The sequence below is a fragment of the Mustela nivalis genome (assembly GCF_964662115.1).
Source record: "Mustela nivalis genome assembly, chromosome: 6".
Taxonomy (NCBI): Eukaryota; Metazoa; Chordata; class Mammalia; order Carnivora; family Mustelidae; genus Mustela; species Mustela nivalis.
Genome location: NC_139025.1, coordinates 59,586,594 through 59,610,692, shown reverse-complemented (window position 1 = coordinate 59,610,692; position 24,099 = coordinate 59,586,594). Strand labels below are relative to the sequence as shown.

At 40.4% G+C, this 24,099-nt stretch overlaps 1 protein-coding gene across 1 annotated transcript in view; it reads left to right on the top strand.

Moving 5' to 3' along the window:
- Positions 1–24,099, top strand: part of LOC309868221 (uncharacterized protein) — a 66,885-nt gene that overhangs the window by 5,945 nt on the left and 36,841 nt on the right. Inside the window, exons 3-4 of the mRNA XM_082737779.1 lie at positions 15,973–16,047; positions 21,770–21,845. The gene's annotated coding sequence lies outside the window, so the exon portion shown is untranslated. The remainder of the gene's footprint in view (positions 1–15,972; positions 16,048–21,769; positions 21,846–24,099) is intronic.

Here is a 24,099-nt window from a genome sequence, read left to right as displayed (position 1 = left end):
TGGCTATTGTTCTTTATACTATTAACAAATGGTGAAATAGTGGATTATAGAAGCCCAAGATCACAGACCCCCCTCAAACTCAAGTACTCAGATAGAACAACTAGTATAGAAATCCAAAAACAGTGGATCCAATGAGTTGCTGCATTTTGGAAATAATACTGCTAAGAACCTAAAACTCAAGGGTAATAGTTGCTCTCTCAGGTTTTATGTGGAGATTCATAAATTACCCTTTTGTTTCTTTTCTTTTCAGACTTCCCCTTTAAAAGTGACATATACTTAAGAAACCCCAGGACTAGAACAGGATACAGAGTGGAATGAGCACCATGCCTTTCTGACTTACAGGGAGGCGTGGTGAAAAGAGTAGTGTTTAGACTTCCCATAGCAGAGTCTGAGCTCCATCTGTGACTTGAGCTGAAGGCTGCAATTAACAGGAGAGCATTTAGTGTAGTCTGGGTTCTACCAAGTCTAGAAACTGAAAACCCAAAGCTCCATTCAGAGGCAAAGTTTTGGATTGAGGAGAAACTAATGAGAGTAGAATCCAAATTGAGAATAGAAAGAATAATCACAAAGGACGGAGAAATTTTGCTGGAAATGGAAGAGGGGCACAGAGGAGGCACATATCAGAAAGCTCAAGGCAGTGCACTTATTGCTTCTAAAACAGCGAAGAAGGAATTCTAAGGTTATGAAACTACCAACTCATCCCTGCTTCCTAAAAGTTCAGTAAAACTCATCTGACAAATGAGCACCAGAAAAATGTTGGGAGTGAAATAATACAAAGTTATTCTAAAAAGGAGACTAAGAAGTAGAATAATGTCCTCATCCAATGAAATATATATACCCACAGAACAGATGACAATTATAAACCAGTATTTTAAAACAAGATAAAGAAAATTGATAGAAATTATGAAAGAATAACAGCAATCAGAATAAGAAAAACCCATGAGTGAGATAATTGGAGAAACAGAACATTAAATGAGAAATAGCATAACTTACAAAAGAAGTGAAAATAAAAGAAAAATTTCAGAAATGACAAAATTAGGAGGAAAACAAAAGACAAACACAATGGATATTGTTCTAGAGAAACAGAATAAGGAAAAGGAAAAAAATTATGGATCAATCAGAAATGAAGAGAGAGGATTTGAGAGCAAGGGGCAGATAAAAGGATAAGTAAAGAAGACCTAATTACGAATGATAGGAATCCTCAAAAAAGGAAACCAAGTAAATGGATACAACAGAAACTAAAATCGGTAACTCAAGAAAACTTTCTTGAAGTAAAAGATGATTTCAAGCCTCAGATTAAAAGGGAAAATATTTGGGAAAACTGACCCAAAAAAGGCCACCATTGATACATAGTCTAATAAATATACTGAATTTGAAAGAACGAAGAAAAGAAAATCCTTTGGGTGTCTGGGCTAGAAGATAATTCCTGTGTTAGGGAAAGGAGATTGGTTTCCATCAGACTGTTCAAGAACAATGTACGATGCCAGTAAACAATGGAAGAAAATAATAAAGATATCCAAGGAAAGAAAATGTAAGCTAAGGAGTTTTTAATCCAGCTAAACTTATCTTCAAATAGAAGAGCTGAGACCTGCTGTCATGACCATAGTTTAAGAGGCATTGGCCTTGTGAGTTCTTCCTGAGAAAGCCACTGGAGAATGTGCCTTAGGCAACCACAATGCGCAGAGAGGCACTCTGGCATAGAAACAAAGGTTGGTGGATGTTACCAGAGGATATGCTCCACTAAAATAGGAAAAAAACCCAAGAGGAAGGATGGAATTCACAAAACAGGATCCAACACAAAAAAGGTGAACCTGAGAATAATCTGACAATTCCCCAACATGGAAAACTGTCTTTGAAAGAGACATTTTATAGAGCTGTTGGAGAGTGTGGGAAATTTAGTCAGCTGGTCAAAGGAAATGAAGCAAATTAAAAAAAAAAAAAAGACAATTATTTCAGAAAAAACAGATAGTTTACGAAATATTAAGTATAATCACAGTATTTTACTTGACACAGTAAGTTACTTAAATAATATATAGTCATAATGGAAACAGTGAACATAGATATAATCTAAAAAAGTAAGATATACTGTATTTGGAGAATAATGGAAAGGAAGAGATGGTATGATTGAATTAATATCCTAATCCACCATAGGAAAAAGTCAAAAGCTACTGGGTCAATAACAGGATTATATTGTACCTATTATTTGGAAATATGGAGAAGAAAGAGTAAAATAATTAAAAGACATTGCTTCTGGGGAAAAGGATGAGGAGGATAATGTGGACGAGAGACTATTGGTTATAAGCCTTTTTGTCCTATTTGGCTTTTTTAAAAAAAGATTTTATTTACTTATTTGAGAGAGAGAGAGAGAAAGAGAGCATGAGCACAAGTGAGTGAGTGTGAGCAGAGGGAGGACCAGAGGGAGAGGGAGAGAATCTCAAGCCAACTTGCACTGAGCACAGAGCACATGTGGGGTTCTATCTCACCACGCTGAGATCATGGCCTGAGCAGAAACCAAGAGTTGGAGGCTTCACTGACTCAGCCACCCAGATGCCTCTTCTTTGGCTTTTTAAAACCAATTTACACATAACCTTTGATTAAAAAAAGAAAACAACAACAACAACAACAACAACAAATCTAAAACTGACAATAAATACCCCACAGCCTCAGCAGAGCCCCTTTGACCTTTAGGCCAAACCAATCACTGGCCATCCATGTGCCCTTTGGGACTTGCCTCCTGGTGACCAGCCATTTCTTCACAGGCTTTGTCCTCCGTCAGACTTCCATCCTTTGCCTATAGGATAGGGACCCTTCCAGTTTTCTCAAAGTCTGAATAAGAAGCACTCATCACAAATGCCCATTAGGGACCATGCTTTACACTCCTTCCTGTTTTACTGACAAAGGAATTCAGCTGATGGTGAGTGACTGCCCCAAATGGTTTCGGCTTCTGTTGGAATTGAATCCTGGGTCTCCTGACTCAGTGATGGGTGTTGCTTCCATTGCTACAAAGTGCTCTGTCCTGTGCATTTATTCTGATCCATGTGAACCTCTCTCCATACTGTGGAGTCTTTGGGTGCCCTCTCACCTAAGTCTCTGAGCATTAGTGGAATTGCTCTCAGGGGTGTTTGGCTTGTTGGGGAGTCCTGTGCCACTTACCCTGCCCTCTGCTTCCCTCTGCTGGTAACAGATGGTCTTTGCTCTTCACGGTTCCAAGTGGCCTAGCTAGCCTCTAAAATACGTTTTATTTGGCACTTTCTGACACTACCTTTCAGTGAGGAGAATCCTCTCTTCGCACTTGCGTCAGAGTGTGATGGTGCCATCTGACCTGTGCCCACCTGTGACCGGTCCTGTCTGTTCTAGCCCTTTGCTTGCTGCTTAAACCCAATCCTTGAGCTAACTGGATAGACATTACCTGGGAGCTTGTTAAAAATACAGAATCTTGGGCCTCACTTCTTATTGACTGAATCAGAATCTGCTGTTTAATCACATTCCCTTTCTAATGCACATGAAAGTTTGAGAAGTGCTGCTCTTGATGAAACCCAACTAGGGAAAAGAATCAGGATCAGTTGTATTTACTTTGGTAATTATCTCTGATCACTCTGACACCTGTTCCAGTCCTGTCCCTTGGTCATGATGAATTCTGGTCCAGACAGTTTTTTCTATTCCATTTCAGCCATGAGTACTGCCTATACTAACAAAGCAGGGAATAGCACACATGAAATTCTAAATTTTAAAAATCCACTAAACTAAAATTGACTTACTAATCCACTGAATTAAATGGTGGAAAGGCATAGCACATGAATTGTGGGACAGTTATTTGAATCTTTCTACATATTTTTTCTTTTTGCCTTCCATGATTATTAGTGGAGGTGTTACATTCTGGCTTCGAAGATAGACTAAAATTATTCTATAAGTTAAGAGATCTATTTTGTTTATAATTTATAACATCTCTCTACAGCGGGTATTTAGAAAACATCAATGTGGGGGTTTTACAGAATGCTAGAAATGCACCATGTTACTAACTTAAGTGTTCTCATGTCCTCCTACACAACTTCATTCATTCTCAGGTGTTCACTCAGCAAAGGTTTACCAAGTGCCTTCTGGGACTCAGGCATTGTCTTAGATGCTGAGAATTCAGGGCAGATCTACTTCCTGCATTCATCTGTTTTCTAGTCTAATGCAGAAGACAGCCGTTAGACAAATTATAATTTAATGGCAAATATATCAAGTGCCTAAAGAGAAGGTGTAGGGTGATGAAAGATCAGGTTGGCTTCCAGGAAAAAATGACACAAATGATATTGGAGTTGGGGGGTGCTGGGGGTAAATAGGCATTTTAGACAGAGGAGGTCCTGAGAGGAGCAGGAGCTGAGTGGGAATATCAGAAAACTGACTGTGGCTTCAGCACAAAGATGGAGAGGGAGGTCGCCTGAGAGGGAGCCTGTGAGCTATGACAAGGCCAGATCTGCAGGTTAAATAGGACTTGGAACATTTTGGTGATTCATCATGAGAACCAAGGGAGCCACTGCAGAGTTGAACACCAGGGAGTAACATGACATCATCTTGTCATTCATGCCAACATGCTATTGTTCACGCAGGTTGAACCTGACCCAGAATCTCTGGGCCATGGCGCCATTTTGGGGAGTACCTAGTCTTTGACTTAAGTGTAGTCTCTGAGTCTTTGGAATGTCTCATCACTCTCCTTCTCTCTTTCTTCTCATCCGTTGTGACCTCTCACAGGGAGCTAAACAGCTTAGGTCAGGGTTCTAGGATAGATGATATTCCACCACACCCAGTGAGATGGAAAAGGACACCTAGTTCTCCTTCTTCCTCACTTTCTTTGAGCACAGGACTATAGCCTCTGGCTTCCCAGATTTCATCAAATCCCTGAATTAGGTCCTCCCCCCCCCCAGCCAGCCCCCTGCTCCAAAGTTTGAGTGAATAGGTCCAGTGTAGACCTTCTGAAGTTCTTTCATCATAATGTATTCTTACTCTATATCCAATGATGCTTATTTTGGGAAAATAAGCCTCTGGTATGTAAAAGTTAAGGATAGTTTTCAATAGGCTTAGAGTAGACATTGGTTTATCCCTGGGTAGAATTCCTGGAAAGGGAAGTTCAAAAGGAGAGCTCTGCTTTGAAAAGAAGAATCTCAAAAGTATGATTTTGCTGAAAAAGATTTACTGCAGGAGGAGGTACTTATATCTAGAAGGAATTATTTAGAAACCTTAAAAACTGACTAGCAAACTGACTTGCAGGTTGATCTCATTTTAGAACTTTCAGCAGGGTAGAGGAAAGATGACATTAATTTATTATTGGAAATAGGATTTACTTTTAAAATAATTACGTGGAGATTGTGAGAAAGAGATATCAGAATAAAGTTGGTACATCAGAAAGATTTTACTCTGTTTTGTTTTCTTTGGTTCTGTCTTATTATCACCAAATAATTGCTTATTTAGTGAAATATGTTATTTATGATTTCTTAACAAACATAACTATTTTTTGTAAGTAATATGAACATGTAGTACTTAACATCTGTCTTCGTCATAAGCCCCACTGGACCCCTAAACTGGGTTTGCAATAAGCCAAACTGATTGGCCACTTGAGCTTGTGGCTGTGGTAGCAGATCTGGTCTTCAGAGATGTCCCTAGAAGACTGGGAGAACCAGTCTCAGAACACAAACTAAAGTGGGTATGTGGTTCCTAAAAGAAATTACTTCAAATTCATATTTAGCACTATCCTGATCACCCCAGTACCTACTGCTTTGGGTTGAAGCCAAGAATATGATTTTACAATCTTCGTTTGCTACCAGCATTTTGAAGGATGCTATAAAATCCTCAGACCTGGCTGACTGTACCCTGATTTATATATTTCTATTTGCACCAATAGAAGCACATGCAATATAACACACTGAAAGATTCTGGAGTGAAATCAGACAATCAGTCAGACAAGGTTATAATTCTAAGAATTCTGAGCAACCAGTGAATGTCCAGGCTCTTTTTAGAACTTTCCGTGTGCCATCAATAGAGCAGGTAGAGTTTGAAGATGATTTATCCTTCAGCTGAAACTTATTCAAGTAGCTTTCTAGAAAAAAAAATATGCTGCTTCCCAGGGAGCTGTCATTTCTATCCATATTTCCTTGAACCAATCTTCCTTGAACCAGGCCAACAAATATGGGAGCAAGAGTGCAGAACCACATTCTGAGGACCAGCATTTAACAAGTGAAATTCGGGGCGGGGGGACAGTGTTTTGGTTCCATCAAAATCAATAAAGGCTTTGTTAGTGGAACAGAAATGTTTTCCCTACAGGCAGATATCTAAGGGATCTCACACTGTTACTTCTTGGAAAAAATAATAAATACAGTAAGATATGTGATTTTCTTTTGATGTTCCTAATGCTTTTTCCTGTGGGCTTTCTCTTTGTGACTCTTTCTGTGTTTGCTGTTTTGTGCTTCTGTGAGGGGGGAAAAAAAGTGTTTCCATTATGACTAGTAGCTAAAGTCAGCCAGGCTGGAGGTCTGTGCCTTTGCTGTAACTGTCACTTCCTTACAGCAAAGTGCTTGTTATGAAGGGCAGGTGTTTGCAGAATGGATCACATTGGGTGAGGTTAATAAAGAAAACCATGGGCAAAGAAAGTGGTTGTATTGAGAGAATTTAAAATGTCCTCCTATTTTCTGCAGAGGCCCATATGACACATTGACCTTTTGGTGCCATGTTCGCAGACTCATTAAGGCCTGGAGGGGGCAAAACCCTCCAGAATTTATTGTCCTATGTCTCAGTCCATCCTGGCCCCAGTTGGGCTGAGGAACTTAGACTACCCTGGTCCAGAAGGAGAGAAAGGGAAGTGCGGGGGTAGGAATCACAGTTAGAATGACCGCTTTTACTCTAAAGAGACAAAGTCAACTTAATGAAATGGAAATAAAAGTTCAAGAGCTAAAATAACATCAGCTTGGGAAAAATAAAAAGATGTAAATTTTTGCATCTCCCAGTCTCAGTACATAATCTATAAAATCTATGTCTGCTTAGTCATTGAATGGGGTACGAGGCATCTGCATCACAGATCTCCCCAAGAACTGTTCTATGTGGGGACCTTCAAAACCATCCTGGTGAGTTTCTTAAAAAAAAAATAAAAAATCACCAAAGGTCATCAATATTTACCTTCAGAAATATGAAGGCTATCATGTCTTCACTGGTTGTTCCTTGGCTAAAAACAATTTCTTCATCTGACATTGGTCAGTTTTGAAATGCTTAATTCTGACTTGTTAAGTGCTTATGGCATGCCGGAGATTATGTAACTCTGGAATATAACTATACATAGAAATGTGGTCCAGTCCTGCCCAGGAAGAGCTTACATTTTAGTCAGAGAAGTAAGACACATACATGTTGAATACATAAATAAGGGATGGGAAGTCTCACTGTGGTGCAACTGAGTAATGATAATATTTATTAAAAACCTACTGTCCACCAGCTTCTATAAAAATCACTCTGTGTCTGTTAACTGTTAACTCATTTATCTCGACAAAACCCCTAACGGGTAGCAGCAATAATTCTCCCCATTTGCAGAGGACAAAATGGAGACACAGATGGCTAATACCATCACCAGGCTCTATGCAACTGAATTAGCATTCAAAACTGGCTGTCTGGTTCCTGTGCTTGAGTTCTAACCTCTGAGATTTACTATCTACCAGAATTAGAAGGTAGTAAAACATGGGCCAATGTCATCTGGGTGATTTCTTAGAAAAAGCAGATTTTGAGGTAGGTCCAGAAATGTGAGTAGACAGATGTGAAATGCCAGAGACAGAAGCTGGGAGGGCTTTCCAGGGAAAGGAACAGCATGAACATGGTGGGTTCCAGGCAAAATGAGCGGAGGGACTGTAGGGAGACACACAGGCCACTGTGTTCCTGTGGAAAGAAAAGGGCTTCTGGGGTTATATCCAGTTTAATTCAAGTTCTAGCTCAGTCCCTCACTTGATCAAATTCCCTAAGCCTCAGTTTCTTCATTTGTTATTTGAGAGGAAATCATGCTCTCATCACAGGGTAATGAGTATTAGAGATACTATATGTATAGTCTCTAATCAGAAACTGTCACAATGTAGGTGCCCAATAAAAGGAAATTATCGTATTATTTTTGAAGCTGTGTTAGGAGAAGTGGGAACTCATATAAAACAGGGAAATGGGATGAGATTGTGGAAGGCCTTGCATCTTGGGAAGTGCAGTCACAGCTTCTGGGCTAGTGTTTTTCAAACAAGCATATGACCCATTGAAGGGCAGTGTTCAACGTAGTGTGCAGCAACAATTTCATTTTATTTATTTTTTAATGAAATAGAACTGGGATTGAAATTTTGGGGTGTACCAGGGTAAGAAAGTATTGTTTCATGATTCTCTTGATTCAGTTTGTGAATATTTTTGTCTAGTTTACAAATGTGTGTGCAAGGTCAAGATATAAAAATCATTTTGTGCCATGGGTCAAGGTTAAAAAAAAAAAAAAAGGTTTAAAAGCCACTGATTTAGGTGGTGTCTTCTTCTACTGATTCCAGATGTCCTCATAGATAATAACTTGCCAAAAAGACCCTGGGCAATTTTAAAACACATAACATTGTAGTAAGTGTAGATTATAAACACGGCAGAGTGAGATTGCATGGGGAATTTATTTTGGCTTCATCCTGTGGGGCCGCACAGGCATGAAATGGTGGCCTGTGCCAAACAGCATGAGGAGAGATGAGTTCCTTTGTAAGAGACACACTTTACTGCTTTTGACCTCAAGAAATCATGTGGTGAAACTAGTTCCAAACCTGGCAAACAACTTTTACAAGTCCTCTGGAAAATTTGTGTCGTTCAAAACTTCCTAAAGAAAAAAAGGACAAAACAGGTGGCAAATAATCAATCTTATAGAAATACTATTTTGAATTTTGCTAAATGGAAGGAATTTTTCCCAAGGTATCTTTTTTCCCCTCCACCAGCAGTACCTTCTAATCTAACCATTTGATAGGTTGGGTCTGTAGAATTTCCTCATTCTTAGGAAGCAAGAGCTGGCGCTTGAATTGTTGTCTGTGGCAACAGGAAAGAAAAAAGCAAGGCGAAGGGTGGAGAGCTGGAGACAAGAATGCAACGGGTATCTAACAATTACTAGTGAACGATGTCAGCCTATAAGAATCCTGTCTCAAATAGCTTCATAAGCAAGATTGCTCTTCGCTTTACCACACAGGATGTTGTTCTGCTCTCTCTGCCTTAAGTGTCCATCAGCCCCTCTTTTTCATTTACTTAGGTGGAAGCAGTCAGCCACAGTTCACATTTGACCTCTTCAAGGACTAGTGTCTTTGACCCTCCTTCTTCTAGATGCATTCCAGGGGTTATGTTTCTGTTCTGAAGAGAGAAACTACTGCCATTTTCTAATTATTCTTGCCTTCCAGGAAAACATGCTGGTATCTCCCCTCTAGTTTCATATTCTTACCTTCCTGCTCTGCTTGTCCTTTGAAAACTATTCCTTTTTTCCCCTGGCAGTGATTTGAGAAATTGCCCTTCTGCACCCTGTGTCTTCATTTCATAACATATATTCTTCCCCAGGCTCTCTAGTAATTATTTTGACCTTAGAGTTTTCTGAAGGACAGTGAATTCCTATATTGTCAAAGCTCCACTTCTACCTACCAAATTGATTCTTTTCTACTTTTGCTTAAGGACAGGAAATTGAATTTGACTCTTGACAATCTGTTTTTTTTTTTTTTATTAAAATTGACATAAAAAAAAACCTCTTCACTTCTAGAATAACTCCTAATTCCTGAATGTCTAACTCATTTCCCCTTCTTCTGAGACAATTTCTAATACTACTTTTGAATAAGTAAAAATGTGCATTGAATTCCCAAGCCCCCAATTACACCCATGATGGACCAAAGACAAAAGGACAATGAAGCACATGAGATATTAAGTTTAGCAGTGTCGTGGGTCTCAAGAAGACTGAACATTTTCAGGTATTTTATTTAACCACTTGACAATAAACACTGTTGTTTACTTATTTTTATTTTTAAAAAGAATTTATTTATTTATTTGATAGAGAAAGAGACAGAGAGAGAAGCAGGCTCCCCACTGAGCAAGGAGCCTGGTGAGGAGCTCAGTCCCAGGACCCTGAAATCATGATCTGAGCCAAAGGGAGACATTCAACCAATTGAGCCACTCAGGCACCCTAGACACTGTCTTTTAAATTTCTTGATCATGAAATCATTTTGTGTGAGTAATAGTATGAGGTAAAACATTTCTTGGTGAAAGATATTTTCCAACTTCTCCAATATATTGTTCTGCGGCACATTCAAAATGTCTTGGCTCTTTGATTTGAAGATGATAATGTTAACAACACATGGATTCCTCCAATCTGTGTATTTTCATCAAAGGAATACCATCTATTGGAATAATATACTTTAAAATTAAGGAAAATTAGGATGAAACACTCCTCTTCTTCTTGTGATTTTTAAACCAGGAAAAATATGAGGCTCTACCTTGCTTTAGAGGGGTTTCTCCCTCTCACTACAGTTAGCATTACAGTCCTTCTCGGTATGTTATCAGTACATTGCCGCTATTGAGTGTCCTCGGGGGGACTATGGCACACTTGGTACTCTGCATACATTCATCCCAGAAAACTTGAAAGGTAGGGATTATTCATCAACATTTTCCTGATAAGGAGAGGTTCAGCGAGGTTAGAAGGCCTTTCCAGTGCCTAGAGCTCAGTGATAAGCCAAGGAGTAGAAATAAAAGCCAGAAGCTTTGGTCTACAATCCGGGACCTTTCCCATTGTTTAGAGGTGCTTAATTCACCACTTTTGTATTTTTGGGACCTAAAGGTTGCACTGTCCAGTATCGTAACCACTGGCCATAGGTGCCTATTGAGTGCTTGAAATGTGGTCAGTCCAAACTAAGATGTGGATCCCAAACACTTGTTATGTAAAATGGATGTAATATCTTACTTATAATATATTACATATTAGATATTTAAATGCTAATAGTTTAGGTATATTAGGTTAAATATAGCTTATTATTATTATTATTATTTTCAGCATATTATTAAAATTAGTGTTAAATATAGCTTATTATTATTATTTTCAGCATATTATTAAAATTAGTGTCACCTGTTTCTTTTTCACTTTTTAATACAACTACTGGAAATTTTAAAATTACTTTTGTAGCCTGAATTACATTTCTCTCAGACAGTACTATACTGATCTCAATAGAAGAGAGAATTGATCAACTTTATTATTCCCTGTGTCCCATAAGTATTAATTACTGCTGTGTCCCAGACTGGTGAATGTGGCATGGGCCACTCTCCTGCACTTGTCTGGGCCATTCATTTTCTGCTTAGGGAGCCTGAGTCTTTTAATGGTCCTTGCCAGAGGCTCATCCCTTCAGCTCAAGGTCAGTGGGATGTTTTGGCTCACACACAGATGTCCCATTTTCTTGGATGGCTGGGTGCCAGGCTGTCTGTCTGCTGCTGCGTTGCTTTGCCTTGCAGCATAGAATTAACGTTACCTTATTCCCTGGCAGATCCTTGTAAGGCAGTCTGTGGGGAACTTTTGGCCCTAAAACTCTTGGCTAAATGCTCTCAAGTCTTTAGAAATGGTTCCAGAAGCCCCAGGTGAGCAGTGTGGTTGGGGAAAAATGGAAATCCCTTCTAGCGCTCATCCAAATCCCTCTGTCACTCGGACATCTGACTCACTCTACTGGCCATCTCAATACCTACTTGGCTTGACTTAAAATTCACATCGTTCATACTTGTTATCTTGCAAATATTGAGTAAACTTTTCAGATGGTGAATAAATCAGAAAATGTAAAAATAATGGGTTATTTTACCTTTCAGAATGGCTACTTTTGTTAATTTTTTTTTTAAGATTTGATTTATTTATTTGACAGACAGAGATCACAAGTAGGCAGAGAGACAGGCAGAGATAGAGAGGGAAGTAGGCTCCCTGCTGAGCCAAGAGCCTGATATGGAGCTTGATCCTAGAATTCTGGGATCATGACCTGAGCTGAAGGCTGAGGCTTTAACCCACTGAGCCACTCAGGTGCCCCACTTCTGTCAATTAAAAAAAAAAAATTTAAACCAAATGAAATTCTTGTCATATGTACTTTATTATATTACACATAGAATTTATTCATTCATTAAGGTAGCATTTACCACACAGTAGGCTCTTCAGAGTACCCAAAGGATGTGTGTCCCCTCTCTTTAATGTACTCTTGTAAGCCACGCATGCAATATTTGGTTAAGTGTGAATTTCTATTGGGGGATACTACCAGAGTGCTCTTTAGAGCTTAGATGGGGAAGAATCTCTGCTGATGACCAGGAAAAACCATTAAAAAGAGAGGTGTAAAAAATTCTGGGCTGAGCTGTGGAAGATCAGAGTTCAAGAAAAAAGGCCAATGTCTGGGTAATGGAAAGGGGTGAATAGTTGTGTTAGGATATGCTGTTTGTGTCCAGGGTGCAGAGGGGGGAGCAGTTGCTGAGTTCAGGTAGGTAGGTAAGGATCAGGTTAAATTCAGTTCCTCAGGGCTAGACTTAGGAGTGTCTATCTCTCCATCTTCCCCCTTTCTCCAAAAATGATATTAGGGAAAGCAAAAAGTAAATAAATTTCAAGGAACATATACAATGAAACAATAAAACATAATGAAAAACTACCATGCAAGGAGAACTATAAATTAAAAAAGGACACGAGAACAGGTGACCTAGCAGAGTAAAAGCTCTGTGGATGAGCTTCCTTGTGGTCAAAGTGAAAAGGAAGGCAAGCTTGATTTTATAGTTATTACTGTATGCAGGGAAGAAACTACCAGCTCTAAAAGCTTTTCTTAGCATCAAATTTAAAATAAATTTTTGACATGGGCTGAGCCGTGTGTAGAAAACGCTTCACCTCCACGGATTTATTTTAAGGTCCTTATAAAAGCAGAGGAAAAACACTCTGCAGGGTGGGGCTTTTCAGACAGCAGTGTGCATACAGTCACCGGAGGGACTAATTAAAATGCAGATCCTGAATCAGCGGTGCTGGGCGGGCTTGCTGTCCTGCATTGTTAATAGGCTTCACTGAGGCTGCAGCATGCACTTTGGGTCAGCTACTAGAGAAAGGTATTAAAGCAGGGAATCAGAAAGAGATGCATACGATATTCATTTTATTCTAACTAAAGGTGCCATCATTTAGCTATTTTTGATGTAAAGTCAGGGATTTTTCTTTACAATGCAGTCTGAATTCCGAACTTGGCATTTTTGGAAATTTCCCTATTCTTTCTTTACAGTTGTCTTGTATAAACTAGCATGACAGCAATTATTAGCACCTAGTTTACTGAGCGTATCCGAAGCAATCAACTAAATTTTCCCAGAAACAACTGATTTCTTTTCACCCCCATTTTGATCACTTTATATCATATTTAATCAAATTGTAAATTATAATGATGAAAGTAACTAGTATAAATAGCTTTGATAGAAAACACAACTGAGCCCCAGCAAGCAAATAACCAGGGAGATGGAAATGCCCGGATTTGCTAGCTGCTAGCATTCAGCTGGTTGTGAGCTTTCCTTGGTGCGTTTTCAGAGGGAACAGGGGAACATCTGTTAATCAGCAAGCTGGATAAGTGGAGGTCAGCTAGTTTGACTCCAGGAGAGCAGAGGCCAAGAATTCAACTCTCAGATAATTAGACTGGATAGAATAGATAAAGGCCTGGATGGGCAGCAGGTTCTCCAGCCATATTCCTTAAATATTTTATCTTGACTTGATGAGAGATGGACAGCAGCTAATACAACTGTGTGAGGCTTTAGAGGAGGCACAATTGGGGAACCTTCCTTATTCAGGGTAGGACTCAGTGAATGGTGGATACCGACTGAATGATTCTGGAAGGTCCAGTTTATCCAGAGCAAGCCAATTTGTGGTGGTGTCAAGTCCTTAGAATTTTGGTTTCCACCTAGAAGTGGGGCTCCCTGGGGAGCCAGCCAAAAGCTTTTGTGCCTAACCAGAGACACATAGGGACAGAACAGGACTAAATGCTTTCAGCACATAAGATACAAAAGATCGATGCCCACATGTATAAAGAGCTCTTCCATGTAAATAAGAAGACATCAAATCTGATTGCTAAAGGAAAAAGGATTTGAACAGGTAGTTTATTCAAGAAGTTCTTGGGAATGTGGATTAAAATAAACTCGGATTAACAAAAATTAAAAAGTTGTATAATATGCAACTTTAGGCGGATCAATGGACATGCATACACTATTGTGGTTATGTAATCTGATTAAGTCTTTTCGAAGGGTCATCTCATACCATTCATTCAAAAAATATGTCTCGAGTGCTTCCTAGGTACAGTGCTACTCTATGGGTTGGGGATATAACTGTGAAAACACAGCATCCTGTTCTCGCAGTGGAGAAAGGTAGAAAATAAACAAAGCAATATACGTCTTGGCTTAACAAAAGCTAAGAAGAAAACAAAGCCAAGTAAGGAATGAGAATGACGGAGGTGAGTGGGTGCTGTTTTATATAGGATAGTGGGGGGTGCCCACCGATAAGGTGACATTTGAGTATTTGCTTCTCTTGGAAGAATGACATATCTACACACAGAGGAGATAAAAGTACTTCAAGACCTCTTGTTTACTGAAAATAACAAGTTGCAGAACTGTATCTTGGGTGTAATCCTTTTACCTTAAAAAGGTGTGTATGCATGTGTGTTTGTGTGTGTGTATTTAAATAAATAAATACAGATGGTACACAGATATAATACGATAAATACATAGAATCATGCACACCACCTCCTCAAACCTTTAGTCCTGGCTGTCTCTGGGGTTGTCTATCTGCATAGGTTGTGGTAGGAAAGAGGGGGATCCTATAGCATCCTGCGTGAAACTTTTTTTTCTAAGTAAAAAAAAAAAAAGTAAAATACTGGAAAGACACGATAACATTTGGGAAAAAGTACAAATTTAGTAGAAGATGACAATGATAAAATATATTAAACCATTTTTTAACTGAGTATTTGGGGCTTTGAGCTTAAAGAAACATCAGCAAGCTTCAGAAAGGAGAGAGAGAGAGAAGTCAGGCAGACTGTGGCTCGAGCCACAGTCCACACTCAGGCATCCCCCACTTACCTGTGGGGAGGCCTTCAGCCACTTGTCCTCTCTAGGAGTCTGTTTCCTTATCTGTAAAAGAGCTAACCACTTAGAATAGTTGTGCTAAAAGAGCTGATTCACATGCAGTGTTGAGAACACTGTTGGCCTATAGTGAAGGTGTTTCATCAAGGTTAGCTCTTAAATGGATCCTCCGTTTCCCCAAGTTAGGGATTGCTTCACTCAAGGCAGGGACAACCCACCAGCCTCCCATCAACAGGAGGAAGGCATGACACCCCGACCCCCAATCTTGGCACTTCTCAAGTATCTGTGAAGTTTGACAAATGGGGTTCAGTAAGTAATCAGAGGACTGATTGGTGTGTGGCTTAGAGGGCAGGGAACAAGAGTGGAAGCCAAGAGGGTGCCACACAGTGGAGCTCAGATGTGACCCCTCCATTACGCACCATCGCCTTTGTTGGTTGAAAGCAAACAGGTCTGCAGACTCCTGCTGGGATGTTCTTGGCACTTGGGGTGGTGGGGGCAGAAAACAACAGACAGGCCTTCTTTGCTTTGCTCACCTCTGCCTTCATAAGCTTTACTGCTGGTCCTCAGAAAATCAAGGGGGTTAGTTGGTTTCCTAGCTTCCTAGGAAATAGAAATTTATACACTTCCAAGTGAGTTACTCACTTGAAAATAAATTATGAGACACTTTTAAGCTTCCAGAAAGCATTTTGCAAATCCTGCGCATGGTATTCTTTTTGATGCAAGTGACAGGACTGTGTGGCACGTTTTATTTTGCTGAGGACACATGTGAAGGGGACCCTGCCTGACCTCCTGTTAAAGGAGAGGAAACCCAGCATTTCCCGATATCCTACTGGACACCCCTTTCCATACAGCTTCTCTAATACAGGTTTTCTCTTTTCTTTCCAGAATGTTGCCAGGTAAGCTGAGGTGGAGAAGGACCCTGCCAGGGTCACCGCAGGAAGAGCTTTGGGACAAAGCCAGGTACATTCCCAGGACACTCAGTCAGCCCAAGCCCTGACCTAGCAGGTTCCCTCGTGGAGCAGTAAGTGGTCACGTGCCATTCGTCCGACCGACCTCAGCCGTTTCTCTCCCCCTTAACCTTTCTCTTCATTTCCGCCGTCTTTCCGTTCACGTCCCTCTCCGCTCGTCTCCATTCTCCACCTGCGTGTGTTTCCCGTCTTGCTCCATAGAGCACACTCACCAACATTGTGTCCACAATTTTGTGTTTGTTTTAATATCCTTATGTGTGCTCAAAGTAGACATATCTACAAATGTTGTCTCAGATGGAAAAAGTTGTCATTTACCAAGTGAGAGCAGGTTTCGTCAGGTCGCCACTTCCCCGTAACATTTTATTGACCGCTCTTTTTAAATGCTGCTGAGCATCTTCGAGAAACAACATCTCTGGGGAATGAGCCATAATGTATTGGCAGAAATTAGCTTGGGTAAATACTTCAGTAGTCTCATGGTAAGGGACCAAGCAAGATTTGTCGCTGTCCCTGAGTGTTTAAGAACTTAAGCTCAAAAGCAGTAGCAAGGTTCCTGGCGGATGGCGGCCCCAGAGTTTGTTTCTGATGATTCAGGGGAGTTTCTTTGGAGGTTTCTTGGCTAAGGACTGTTGTGACAGATGCTCATCTGTTCTGTTTTTGCTACTTAAATATGCACGTGCAACATAGCGGTCAGGTTATTGAGGGAGCAAAAAAGCCGTGGCTTTATGAAACTCATTTATTCTCCTTATCGAGATGGCTTCATTGTTTGTCAACTCAAAATATTAGGGAGGATTTAGGGAAATCATCTTGCTCTCTAATTAGATGAAATTGGAGGCTGATTGCTACAGCCTTAAATGGTCTTTGAGGTGTTACTAATTCAACTAAATCTCAGATGCCCGCTTTGTACAGCTAGTTGATGATATTTTTCTAGTGGAGGAGGTTGGGGAGATTGGGGATGATTAAGAAAATTGGTTTTGCTCACACCTAATGATAATACTTGAGAGTCATGTAAAAACAATAGCAACTTCTAAAGTCAAGATGGATTGTCCGGCAAGGAACTACTACTACCCTGTTCCCTGCCGAGATTTGGGTCATTAGGTGCTCAGCTGTATGAGGAAGAAATAAATTACTAATTAGTGCTGTTAGGGCTAATTTTCTTGTCTAGCATTTAGGTGGACTTACCAGGCCCTGCCCTGACCTTGGCCCTGCAGGCTGCAAACATGGCAACATTGCCAGTGTGGTCCCCTCACAGGACTCTCCAGGGACCAGTGGTAGGAAAAAGGCAAAATAGTCTCCACAGGGTGTCTCCACCTTTCCGGCCTCAAAAATGCAAGCTTCAAGGTCTTGCAGAATATTGTCTCCATCCACACTGTGCCGAACTTGGTTTTCTAAAATTTCCAATGAAATTTGCCATCCAAGGAAGTACTGTGAAGGGAAGGAGGCTTTGTATCCTCCAATATTTCCTTTATATAAATTCCTCAGTATTTGTTTTCCCATAGGGATGTTGGCTTCCTTAGACAGGAGGATCATTCTTTATTATCAGGCAATTGAAAGGAACTGGAAAGCACCCCGGTGATTCGTACCTCTATAGAAGGTAATAAAGATCAAGTTCACGGATGCTGCCCAGACCAGACTCCACACTTTCCTCTGATACATCAGGCCTGCTGACAAGGGCAGCTGACACAGGAGTGTGGGCCAGCCCGCTGGGGTCCATTTAATCAGAGCCCAGTCTAAGTGGGTCAGTTCTAGGGTGGTCACAGATTCGAAGGGTCTCTGCCAAGGTCCTGAGAGCCAGAGGGGTCCCTGGCTTTCTAATAGTGGGATGGACAGCATGTCAGCCAATAACCAGGGCTCAGTCCTCAAAATTAATTTCGAAGCCTCCATGTTTATACTTGGCAACTCCAAAATCCTGAGCTTTGACCAATGTCATTATGATACTTTATAGGTGTCTCTGTGATTAAAAAAAAAAAAAAAATGTTTCTCAACAGGGGTGGTGTTTTTAATAAGTTAATTTAAAAAAATGTTGGCCATACTGTGTGATGGATAATAGAAAAACTTCACCTACGTTCTGAGGGGGACCATGAATGATCTTTACACTTAAATAGAAAAGACTCAGGTGCGAACTGCCCGAAGAAAGACAAGAAATCCTAGCAGAAACAAAAGTGGGGCTTAAGAAGACATGTACTGCAGATTGGATCTTGTTCGAATGACCTAAATGTCAAAGGTGACGTGATTATGTACCTTCTCAAAAACGAGGGAGATCCGTTTCCAGAATATATTAAGTTAAACAAACAAACAAACAAACAAAACACAACAAGGTGCTAAAATTGTATATACCGTGCTACCTTTTGTGTATAACCAGGGCAGAAAATGAAAATATATATTCAATTTGCTTGTATTTGCACAAAGAAACCCTGGAAGGGTAAACAAGGAACTAATAAAAGTGGCGGGATGGAGTGGGTGGAGGCAGGGTGACACCATGACTTCTCGGGGTGCGCCTTGATATTGCTTTGGTCTCTAAGCCCTGCAGGCATATTAATCAAGAAGAAAAAAAGCTAAAAGCCAAAAACGTGATTAGATGTTTTTTTGGGAAATTTACACCCAAATGGAATATTTGCTGGGAAAATGTAAAGCATGACATTTGGACGTCAGCACAGCACTGTGATGTGGCAGAAAGGTCAGTGGCCTGAGAGACAGGCGACATGGGTTCAGGTCTCGATTTCTGTTCTGCCACAAATTACTTTGACATCATTTAACACTGCATCCACAAATGGGTTTAATGTGTGATGCCAATCATGTTTGTGATTAAATATGAAGAGGCTGCCTGGAGCCTTCTGTTGAGCTCGAGTTTAAGGACACCTCCAGGTTCGGTAGAAACAATTCCTCGAACTGAATGGTGGTTTCTGCCACATGTGTGGGAAGGGAGACAGTGTGTGTGCCTTCTCTTTGTTCTTCCTGGGATTCTTTTTCTTCCACTGTAAGATTAGGGGCTTAGACTAGAAGATCTTTAGTCCTTTTGTAGTTCTAAAATGTTCATAATAAATGGGGCATATTCCAAAAAGTGAAAACAAAAACAGAGGGTGTGCGGGGAGGTGCCACAGAGGGCAGAGTTTGGTCCCCTGTGGTTCTGCGGTTAAAGGTGGCAAAAATTACCTTACGTGGAATGTAAGAAAAGCTAAGTTTCAGAGAAGTTCCAGCCAACTGTGGGTGAACAGGCTTCTGGGACCCAGGCTAAAATGGCCTAGCATTTAGTACTTCCTAGTCATTCGGTGCAGTCATTTGCAAAGTCATTGCCAAGATACAACACTTTCAGAGGATTTGTTGGAGATGAGTCTTGGAATAGGACAGCTTTGAGAGCTACTTTTCCCATTCTTTATGGAATATTAAAACAACTGAAAGAGGAAACTTAGAAGGCTCCCCAGGACCTACAGTATTGAAGCCTGAGAGAGCTTTTTGGTGCTGTGGAAACCTTCAGAGTCCTGGAGATGAAGCATTTCAGTGCTTTTGATGACATGAATCTGCAGCGAGGACACCTGGAAAATGACTCTGAGCCTCCTCGGGATGGCAATCTTCTTTTCCTCTCTGCTCTCTGGAGACATTTTTCTGCTCCAGAGCTGCCAAAAAAGCAGGCCGGACTCAGCCACACCAGCCCGTACTCCAGGCATCTGCCTCTGAAGTGGGTTCTCATGCGTAGCTCCCAACCTGACAAAAGCTTCTAGTCTGCACCATCCCATGGGGGAGCCACCAGTCACCGTGACCATTTAAATTTAAATTAGCCAAGATAAAATAAAATAAAAATTCTAATTTCTCAGTTGCACTAATGGAATTTCAAATGCTCAATAGCTATTTTGGGCCAGGAGCTACTGAATTGGGTAGCATAGATCTAGAACATTTCCATCATCACAGAATGTTCTTTTGGATGGTGCTTTTCTCCACTGTGTGGCTGGAAAGCCACTATGGACACATAGATCCATAACAAAGAACAATAAATAGGAAACCTAAAATCAGACGAAAGGGGCAAAGTATGCCTATCTACTGTCATGTAAGATGGGAATGAGCTACATTCGTTAACTGAAAGACAGAAAAGTTCAGAATGAGTTTAAAAACATACAATAGGTTTTCTGTAAGAAATACACGCCATATAAAGTGGCCCCAAAAGATTGCAAAATTCTTGAAGATGCAGGATGGTCATGTGGTATGGACTTCATGTAGCTGCTTATTGTCTAAGTTTATGAAGGATATTATCAAGCTGTGGTTTTGGAGTAGAATACAGATTGGGCTTGGGGTTTATGCTAAAGGAAATTAACAGCCTTGTGAACAAAGGGCATCACTATCTTTCCGTGATTCTCACTGGGAACATTATTATGCTGGAGGTGAGGGAAGCAGGAAAGAGAAATGGAAAATCAGTCTCTCTAGGATTTGTCTTGTGGAGAAGGCTGACTTTCAACCAGCTGGAAAGAACCCAGTGGTGGGGCAGCTGGTAGGCTCCTTCCCTGGGAGAATTTATCTTGCCTGACAGTCTCTTTACAGCTCACCGAGGGGCCTGTCCCTGCAGGGCCATTAGCGGGCAGGGTCCCTGTGGGAGACATCAGGTCTTTCTACTCACACTAGCGCCCTCTCTCTGGGGGCAGGGCAAAGCAGTCAGGGCTCATCTACCCTGATTACTCTCATCAGAGTGTTCCAGACACAACACATGATTTCCATTTGTGTTGCTAGTCCATTCTCAGGCCACATGCCTTAGGACAGACCTGGTGTATGAAACCTTCTCTTCCTCTGATGTTTCCCCCACTTATGTATGTTCTTCAGAGAATGTGGTATAGACAACAACAGGAATTGAAAATTTTGGAAGTATTCTTTAGCCACTATATAATACAAATCTATCATAAGTCAAGTAAGAAATTTGAGTAAGTGGAAGGTGCATAAGAGTATTTCTTAGGAGGGGCACCTGGGTGGTTCAGTCTGTTAATCATGTGCCTTTCACTCAGGTCATGATCCAGGAGTCCCCAGATCAAGCGGCGAGTCAGCTTCTCCCTCTCTCTCTGCCCCTCCCCCTGCTCATCCTCTCTCTCTCTCTTTCTCTCTCTCTCTCATTTGCTTACTCTCATTCTTTCTCAAATAAATAAACTGCCTGGGTGGCTCAGGCAGTTGAGTGCCCTATTCTTGGTTTCAGCTCAGGTCATGATCTCATAGTGGGGAGCCCGAACCCCACCTTGGGCTCTGTACTCAGTGTGGAGTCTACTTCTGAGTCTCTCTCCTTCTCCCTTCCACTCACTCTCACTCTCTCAAATAAAATCTTTTTTTTTAAAAAAAAGGATTTTCTTAAGATGCAAATGCAGTGGAAAAACAAACACTTGATGTTGGAAGCGAAATATGCCTGTTTTTTGTCAGCCTTTTCTTTGGATCTAAGTCTGTGATGGTCTGGAACAGATATTCAATACATGGCATTAAATTGATGTCATTTACAGAAATGAATTATATCCAGAAAGCTGTATCTTAATTAGAAAAATAATTCAAAGCTGTGTGAGCTAAAATTATAAAACTTGAGCTAAAAGCTGAAATGAATTGTACCCAATTAGAATCATAGAAGCAAAGAGGATTCTTTTGTGTTCCTTTTTTTGTAGTGCTTGAAAGTGTGAGTGGAAGGCTGTGAGGTTGACAAACTGAAAACCTAAAATAACCTAGATGTTTTGCACTAACTTTTACTTTTTCTCCTCCAGTCTAGGATACATTGGATCACAGCCTGGAGTCGCAGTCAGAGTGATGACAGATCTTCATATTAAACACCGGCAAAGAGTAAGTGACAACTAAGTTCCCCTTCTTTGAAACAAGGGAACATTTTCTTCCTGAGTTTGCCAATATTAAAGGGTGAGCAAGGGAACGTATGCTTTGAACGTTATCATAGTCATGTAGGAGTGTGACAGACTCTGCCTCTTTAATAGGTTGGATTTGTCATGCACATGTACTCGGGAGAGTCTATCCTAGCGAGATCATTCCCCACACTTTTTGTACAACATAATCAGAAGAGAAGGCTTTCCAAAACACATCTGTGACCATCGGCAGTCAGATGCTGCAGTGACCTTTGAACTGGAAAGTGATAGAACGGTGACAACGAGACTGAAGCATTTTATGACACTTGGCCTCTTTCTTTCTTTCTTTCTTTCTTTCTTGCTTGCTTGCTTGCTTGCTTGCTTGCTTTTTTTCCCCCAGAAAGGCACCAGTAATAAGAACACAAGGAATGTTGGGGTTTGTCTTGCTGGCATGCATGCAATGATACCCAGGGACCTGCAAGAACCAAATAGAATTTTTCACTTTCTTACCATCCTTAGTCAAAAATACTCTAAGCATGTCATCATCTGGCAGATTCAGGGAACATGGTCATGGAGAGTCCCAGGTGCTGAGGGATACTGGGGCTGTATCTGAACTTAGTAATTCAGGAAATTCTGAGTCCTTCCCAACCACCCTGCATCTCTTCTCACTGTTGTTAGCTAAGTTCTTCACTTATGGTCCTGGGCAGTCTTCCTGCTGGGAGGACCCTTCATTCTTGCCTTTTGTTGGTGTTCTTCCAGATTCCTAGAATTAGCTGTAAAGTAATATACTACCATTAGGTGTCGCTGTCTAACATATAATGTACTTGGTGAAACTACAAGATTACAATTTATTTAAAAAAATCACCCAGTTGGTACTGTAAGACATGAACTCTGTAGCTTTTGAGAACAATTTTTTTCTTGAAAATAAGAACTAATTTCATATATAATAGTTGGCAAATCTTCAGTCAGAATTTTTTAAGTAAATAAAGTTTGAAAGTTGATTTTATTTGCTGAAGAGACTGCAAGAGAAAATCCAGACCTATTAGCTGGCGTTCAAAGATTTCCCTGACTTGGTTCAGGCCTACATTTCCAAAATTACATCTTCAGTCTTTACGTACCCCATCCCTCAGTCAAATTAAGCCATTTTTCAGTCTTTGGATATTCTCTCTCTTTTTTTTTTTCTATGCTATTCCGTTTACTACGAGTGTCCTTTCATCTCCCAATATCATGTTTTCAAAATCTACCTACTCTTACAGAGAAGCTTGGATACTAAGAACTCTAAGAAGCTTTTCTTAATCTGGGGTGGAAACATGTATTCCTACTTCTGTATCACTCTGCCATTTTACCATGTTTCTTGCACAGCATTTTGTAAACACTAGCTGAGATAATATTTATTTCTGTTTTATTATGAAAGCCAGGACTGTATATAATTACCACAAAGCCTACAGGGGTTCTTAGAATAAAGGTTAGTAAATGGAAATTATGTTAGTTAAGTGAATTAATAAAAAAAAAATAGATTCCAGTTCACTTTTGAAGCATTGCCAATTCACTGGGCACTGGAAAGTGGCCATGCAATGATAATTGAAGAGTAATGATAACTGGCAATGTACCAATGTATGAAGAAATACATCCTACACCGTGCTGTAGGGAGCCAATCAGTACAATTGATTTATTGGCCATGATAATTGATGACATGTGAAAGTAAACAGCTCATCAATGCCTTAGCATCTCTATTTAGAACATCACGCTTTTTAGTCATGCTCTTGTGCGTAAGAATATAGCCAGAAAGAGAATATACTCTGTGTGTATTCAACTTAGATAATGTTTTTTCTCTGTCCACCATATTCATGATGAAAATGAGGGACAGGGCTGCTTAGAGGAGAGGAGGGAAAGTCTATCAAGGTAAAAGCTAAGGAGACAGAAGTTTGAGCTCATCCTTTAGCAACTCGGTCCACCGGGAAGAGAAGAAGACCAAAGTTCATAATCAATAACAGTTTTTCTTATTACTGTTGGCCTTTGTAATCGTTACTGGCAACTGTGTTTGCCATCCTATCTTGTTGTTTGTGTGGAACAAGGCCTTTTCCATCATCCCCAAAAAGTTGGTAAACTGTAGAGATTCTATTAATCCTGACAGCCCCCAGATGTTCAGCTGACTACCCCTCCTCACTGGGACTTGTCCTCTAATTTGTGGTAAAGTATTGAGTGAACTGGCTCTTATTTTAATTAAAAAAGTTATAAGA